Source organism: Chrysochloris asiatica, unplaced genomic scaffold (assembly GCF_000296735.1).
Source record: "Chrysochloris asiatica unplaced genomic scaffold, ChrAsi1.0 scaffold00154, whole genome shotgun sequence".
Classification (NCBI taxonomy): Eukaryota; Metazoa; Chordata; class Mammalia; order Afrosoricida; family Chrysochloridae; genus Chrysochloris; species Chrysochloris asiatica.
In genome coordinates, this window is record NW_006408672.1 from 1,218,723 (window position 1) to 1,226,616 (window position 7,894).

The window sequence follows — 7,894 nt, forward strand, 5'->3', positions numbered from 1 at the left end:
TCGCTAGAGAAGGATGTCATGCTGGGTAGAGTGGAGGGTCGGAGAAAAAGAGGAAGACCCCCAACGAGATGGATCAGCCAGGTGGCATCATTGATGGACTCAAGTGTGGCAGCGGTAGTGAGGTTGGCCCAGGATCCAACATTGTTTCGTTTTGCTGTGCATGGGGTCGCTTTGAGTCGATTCCGACTCGATGGCACCTGACAACAACAACAACAACAACCATAGGATGGATTTCACATTTTTTCTGCAAGTGGGCAACCAGAAGACAGTGGAGCAGCTGCAACTTACTACTCATGAAGCACCTTCCTGCCAGGACTGCAGGGTCTCACCCGTCATTCCTTCTTATTGTCACCTCAGAGCCAACCTGCACGGCGCTGACTCAATGTGTCCACCATCTTGCGGCAACGAGCAGAACTTCTGTAAGATGTTCTTGATGTCATCCCACAACTCTTCTTGTCTTCTGTCTTTAGTATCTAGTGCATCAAATCTGCACTTCAGATGAGCTCTAGATTCAGGTAGGATCTGTTCAAGTTTGTATTTGGGCTCTCATGTACTTGTTTTCATTTTCTTCAGCTTCAGCCTAAATTTGCATATGAGCTATTGGTGGTCTGTAATACAATATGAGCTATTGGTGGTCTGTAATACAATGTGTATGTTGTTGTTGTTAAGTGTTGCCGAGTTGGATCCCACCCATAGCGACCCTGTACAGGGTTTTTGAGGAGCAACTGGTGAGCTTGAACCACCGACCTTGCAGTTCAAAAGGCTTTGCAGTCTGGCGCATTTTAAGTTGTTTACAAAAGGTATTTGTAATGAACAAGTCATTGGTCTTACAGAATTCTATCATGAAAATCGTTTCTATCACCAAGGTCATATTTTCCAACTACTGATCTTTCCTCTTAGTTTCCAACCTTTTCATCCTTGTTGTTGTTGTTAAGTGCCATCGAGTCGGTTCCGACCCACAGCGACCCTGTACAGGGTTTCCGAGGGTGTAAATCTTTACGGGAGTAGAAAGCCTCATCTTTCTCCCGCGGAGCGGCTGGTAGTTTCGAACCACAGACCTTAAGGTTCGCAGCCCGATTCGTAACCAATAGCCAGTAATTATCCATGCATCTTGCTTGCATGTTTGATCAATTTCAGACTGAAGAAGTTGAGTCCGACTATTGTTATTGTTAAGCGCCATAGAGTCGGTTGGTTCTGACCCATAGCGACCTTGAACAGGGTTTCCGAGGCTATAAATCTTTACAGGAGCAGAAAGTCTCATCTTTTTCCCCCCGCAAAACTGCTGGTAGTTTCAAACTGCTGACCTTGAGATTAGCAACCTGATTTGTAACCTCTATGTACCAGCTGTTCCGCCAGAGAAAGCTGAGGCTTTCTGCTCCGGTAAAGATTTACAACCACGGAAACCCTGTACAGGGTCGCTATGAGTCGGAACCGACTCCACGGCACATAACAACAGCAACATGCTACCAAAACTCGTTAGTGAGTTGACTGGTGGCTGTGTGCCGTGGAGTCAGTTCCAACTCATAGCGACCCTATACAGGGTTTCCAAGGCTGTAAATCTTTACGGAAGCAGAACGCCTCATCTTTCTCCCACAGAAAAGCTAGTAGTTTCGAACTGCTGACCTTAAGGTTCACAGCCTGATTCATAACTACTAGAAATCCTGTGTAGGGTTTCCAACAAGTGGCGGGTGGATTTGAACCACGGACCTTTCTGTTCAAACGGACCTTGCTATCCAGTGCTTATCCTACAGCACCACACCAGGACTCTGAAAAAGTGGGTAGAATTCTTCAATTTCGTCATCACTGGCTTTAATAGTTGGTGCATAAATTTGAATAATAGTGGTATTATTAACTGGTCTCCCTTGTAGACGCACAGATATTATCCTATCACAGACAGACATAGGCAATACCCCTTGTACATGCTTAAAGTTCTGAAAGATTATTAAACGAACTAAGAAAGCTATCAGTCAACAATAGAAGCATCTAGGTTAGAAACAAAAATATTAGAATGAAGAATATGGTCATGAAATTTAAGAAATGCTTGAATAAATAGAATAAATAATACACAGGGAAGTAAAAAATTTTGAATTGGAAGGTAGTAGGGAGGAACTGGCAGAACCCTAATATGGCGCCCTGGGTTAGTTAATGTGCTGGACTGCAAGGTCAGCTTGAACTGCAAGGTTGATGGTTCAAGCTCACCTGCTGCTCCTCGGAAACCCTGTACAGGATCACTATGAGCGGGAATCAACTCGATGGCACTTAACAACAACAGGGAGGAACTGATCAAAAAAATAATGAGAGGTCAAGAGATGAAAATAAGGAGAAAAAGTTAAAAGACATAGAAGCCAGATTAAAAATACTTAACATGTACCTATCAGAAATTTTAATTACAGAAAGTAAATAGGAAGAACTGGAAGAGGAGGTAATAGCTGAGAGTTTTTCAGAATTGAAGAGATGATCACTAAAATAGACAAGTTATATCAAGTGCCAAGCAAGATAAACAAAAATGAACTTCGTGCAGTGAAGTTTTAGAACATTAGTGATTGTAAGAAACAAAACAAAAATGATTTTGGAAGCTACTACAAAGAAATGCACATTTTCTACAAAGAATAGCAATTCATCTGCCAACAGACTTCTTGTCAGCAACAACACATCCCAAAATACTTCTAAGTGTTATCTTTAAATACTAAAGAAAAATCATCGGCCTAAAATTTTATACCCAGCAAAATTATTTTTCACAAGTATATTAGTTTCTTAGGACTGCTGCAGGCAATTGCCACAAATGGAGAGGTTTAAAATTACAGGAGCTTATTTTCTCACAGTTGTGAAGGTCGATCTAACCAGCAAGGCCACATTGTCTCTGAAGGTTCTAGGGGAGAAACTGTTCCTTGCCTCTTGCCATCTTTGGTTGCTTTAGGTGTTCCTTGCTTTGTGGTAACATTACTATAGCCTCTGCCTTTGTGGTCTCATTGCTTCCTCCTCTTCCTTCTCAAAACTCTCACTGCCTCTCGTTTATAAGGATTAAACCAGCAAGTCAAGAGAAGAGCAAGAGTGGGTCATGCAGATGAAAGCAAAGGGATTATGTAAAAGCGTTCATAGTCGTGCATGAATGAACACTGGTCCACCAGCTGGAAGACTGGAGTCTTCATTAGAAATGGGATGTCTCCAGAAAAAAAATTATATCTATATATTGTTGTTGTTGTTGTTAAGTGCCGTCGAGTCGGGTCCGACCCATAGCGACCCTGTACAGGGTTTCCGAGGGTGTAAATCTTTACGGGAGTAGAAAGCCTCATCTTTCTCCCGCGGAGCAGCTGGTAGTTTCGAACCGCTGTCCTTAAGGTTCGCAGCCCGATTCGTAACCACTACGCTACCAGAGCTCCTCATATGGTGGTAGTTAAATGCTGTGGAGTCGGTTCCAACTCATAGAGACCCTGTACAGGGTTTCTGAGGCTGTAAATGTTTATGGGAGCAGAAAGCCTCATCTTTCTCCTGCAGAACAGCTGGTAGTTTCGAACTGCTGACATTGCGGTTCGCAGCCCAATTCATAACCACTACACTACCAGATCTCCTTATCTATATATAGAATATAGAATTTATATATATATGTGTATGTGTGGGTGTGTGTGTGTGTGCCAGACTGCAAAGTTGTTTGAACAAAAAGACCAGTGGTTCATGCTCACCAGTCGTTCCTCAGAAACCCTACACAGGGTTGCTATGCATCGGAACCAACTCAACGACAATTAACAACAACATAAGTTGTTATATAACTTAAATAAATTGATATATAACTTATATAGAGAGATAGAATATAGAATTTTGCAAGTATATAAGTATATATACTGATTTTTAGACTCCTGCTTAAGGAAAGGGCCAGGTCTCCATTTCTGGGTCAGGCTCTGATTGGCCAGAACAGTATCACGTGACCATTCTGTGGGCAAGGGCACATCCTCTGACTGGCAGCATCTCTTGGGATTAGTAGTGGAAAGACATTTGTTTCAAAAGGACAATTTGACAAGAAGAAAGAAGGAAAGGGTGCTGGGCAGACAAAGCCAACAATGGCCTGCTACAAGTATTCTGGAGTCCTGGTGTGGTGCTGTAGGATAGGCACTGTGATACTAACCACAAGGTCAGTTCAGTCCTCTTAGTCTCTCCTCAAAAATCCTATGCAGGGTCACTATGAGTTGGAATTTAACAAGACTCAGTGGTGCAACAACAGCCCAAGTATTCTAGAAAGGTCATATATCAAAGATGTATGGAAAAATCCAGTTGCTATCTTAGTAAGACAGATTTGGTAATGAGGAAATTAAAATGAAAGTTTCTAACCTTATTCACTCAAAATGAAATAAGATATTTTACTACATGAATTTAGTTAAGGCTAGATTCGTATATGGAGCCCAGGTGTGGCCCTGTGGATTAATGCACTGGGTCACAAGGTCATTTGAATCTCAAAGTCGGTGGTTCAAATTCACCAGGTGCCCCTCAGGAACCTTATATAGGGTTGCTGTGGGTCGGGACCAGCTCTACCGTGCTTAACAACAACAGATTCATATATAGTCTGAGCATCAGCATTAACACTGTTTCTACCACCACTCTCACTACAATGATGCTTCTGAATCACTTAATGCACCAAATTTAGTACAAAAAAAATATTTTAAACCCAATGAAAAAACATTTCCAATAAATACAACCTAAAATGATTAAAGTTTGTTTCAGGAATGCTTTAGACTCCGTATAACAGAAAACCCAACTCAAACCAAAGAAGTGTTTATAGTTTACTTATAAGAAGACTAGACAAGTATCTCCATAGTTCAGAATTTCAATAATGCCAACATATTGGGTTAATATTTCTGCAATGCTCTTGACTTTTATCCTTCAACTGGTTATCTCATAATCACAAAAAGGCTGCTGCATCTCCAAGCTTCACAGTCTCTCTCAAAGTCGGAAAGCAATAGCAGCAGAAAGAACCTCGCCTTAAGGCATTTCTCCTTTCATATGAGAATAAAAACTTCACAGCAGCTATGTAGCAAATTTCTCCTTACATCTTATAAACTCAGACTGGGTCACGTGGGTCACATAGAAATGAGGTAAGGAAAGCAAGTATCTGATGAAGGAAAATGAACTTAAAATTACCATCTCAATCAAAATATAATTCATTTCCAGAAAGAAAAAAAAAATCAAGATTCTGACTTAACAAAGAGGAAGAAAATGGCCAATGGGTAAAGTAGCTATTGTGTGATGTTATAGCTCTGGTTTTTATATTATTGTAAATCTGAAAGAAAAATCCTAAAATCCCAGTTGGAAAATGAGTAAAGGATTTGGACATAATTCACATGTCAAGGGAAAAAATAATTAATCCCTTTAACAGCAAGACAAATTAATAAAGATCCCAGCTAATAAATATACAAGGATGATAAAAGTATAGTGAAAACTTGATGGCAGGGTATATTGGTCCAGACATTTTTAAATAAGGCAAATGTTTAAATGTTCATCCTTTTGGTCCAGCAGTTCTATTGTCAATTTGTGCATCACAATTGTATTAATAATGAGAAAAATTGAAAATCTAAATGTTCTACCAAAGGCAAATTGTTTAGGAATCTGAATTATCTACTCATTAAGATATTATTTAAAAGAATGCTCTTGAGTATATTAAATAATATGGGGAAGTGAGATAGGTTAGGTAAAAATAGATACAAAATTCCATGGACATTATGACTTAAGCTCTGTCAAACAAACAGCTCTATATAGTAGAGAGAGAGAAGGAGAGAACCTAAAAGGAATATCCCAAAATGAAAAAATCAGTATATGAGTAATGGGGTTGTTTTTTTCTTTGTACATTTCCCTGTTTTCAGTCTTTCTGCATACTCCCTTATGGGTAAGATTTAGCTATTAAACCTATTAAAATAATTAATTCAGGCAACAAATGCCACTGATGAAATGATTACATTTGAAAAGGTAGATTGAATACTTTCCAGTGGAAGGTTTGGGTTGTCACCACATAAACATACTAATCAAACACGAGCATCACAGGAGAGCTGGGCACTAGGTTTCCTAAGGGAATGAACTGTAGAGCACACAATAATCCTGGAGCCCCACTCGCGGCCATCAAATTGACTCCAATTCATCATGACCTGTGTCGGATTTCTGGGTTTGTAAGTCTGTAGGGAACAGAAAGCCTCATCAGTCTCTCAAGGAGCAGTGAGTGGGTTTGAACTGTTAACCTTTGGTTTTATCAGTGCTAATCCTACAGCATTACCAGAGTTCCTTAGTCATGGAACGTTCATGGCTTATTGTCAGAAATACGGAGCCTGAATATAAGTAACCTCGAAAGTTCATTGCCATTTTCAGGACATATGGGAGCTGGGCTTTTATAAGTGTTTATCATATTTGGAATGAGTTCTACTTCTTGGATCTGTGATTTTTATCATTTGTATCAAGTTTGGAACATTTTTTTCCAAATATTTTGCTACTACTGCCTCTCTCTGTTTCTGGAATTCCAATTACATGTATATTAGACAGCAGGTCCCTGAAGCTCTTTTGTTTTTGTGTGGTGCTGGAGGTTAATGCACTGGAACACAGAGTTAGTTTAAACTGCCAGGTTGGACGGTGCAAGCTCACCAGCCACTCCTCAGAAACGCTATACAGGGTCACTATGGGTCAGAACCGACTTGATGGCCTTAACAACAACAATATGTGTTTCTGGACTCCTGGTGTGGGAAGGATCAGCACTGGATTTCAAAACACAAGTCAGCAGTTCAAACCCAGCAGCTACTCCTTGGAAACCCTACAGAGGGTCGCTATGAGTCAGAAATGACTCAATAGCACTTAACAACAACTGTGTGCTTTATTTAGATACCTTCTATTGCTCTATCTTCAAGTTCACTGATGTTTTCTTCTGCAGTGTTTAAATTTGCTTTTATTCACAGACTTTCATTACAGATATTGTGTGTATTGTTGTTTCCCGCCCCACCCCACCCCATTTTTCCTGTTTCATTGGGTGGATTGGTTTTTGTTTTTTTTAATGCCTTCCTTTTATCTTTTCATTGTCTTCATGTTTTTCTTTACATCTTTGAGCAGATTTGTCACATTTATAATAGTCTTTATCTGCTAATTCCATAAACTCTGCCATTTCTGAGTCTATTTTGTTTATTAATATCTCTTCTCGTGATGCATTACAATCTGTGCTTCTTCACACATCTCTAATTTTTATTAGATATCAGATATTGTTACATGGCTGTGTTTGGATTTTTTCCCTCTTACTTAAAGAGTGTTGACATTTGTTTTGGCAGGCCAGTATCTTCAACAAAAAGGGTGTCTGGTGGTTACAGTGACTGCCAACTAGAAGGTTGATCGTTTGAATTCACCAGCCACTCCGTGGGGGGAAATGTGGTAACCTGCTTCCATGAAGACTACAGTCTTGGAAACCCTATGGGACAGTTCTGTTCAGTAGGATCACTAGGACTCAGAATTGACTCAACAGCAATGAGTTCTCATCAGCGAAATGAAAATTCAGATATGATTACAGATATACCTTACATCCATAGGAACTGCCAGAGTTCAAGTCAGATTCAGAAGGAGACATGGAAATATCATTACTATTATCAGATGAATCTGGATCAAAGGCAGGGAATACCTGTGTTTTATCAGCTATATAAAAATATTCATCTGTGTGGAGCGTAAAAAAATTATAGATAGATAACATTACACGGAATGTGTACAGCAGGATTGTATGCTTTCACTTTGTGTATTTAATCTATATGCTGTTGTTAAGGGCTGCTGAGTTGGTTCTGACTTGTAACAATCCTGTAGAGGGTTTACAAGGAGCCATTCGTGGGTTTGAACCACTGGCCTTGATATAATGCCATACCAGGATTCCATTCAATCTGTATACTGAACA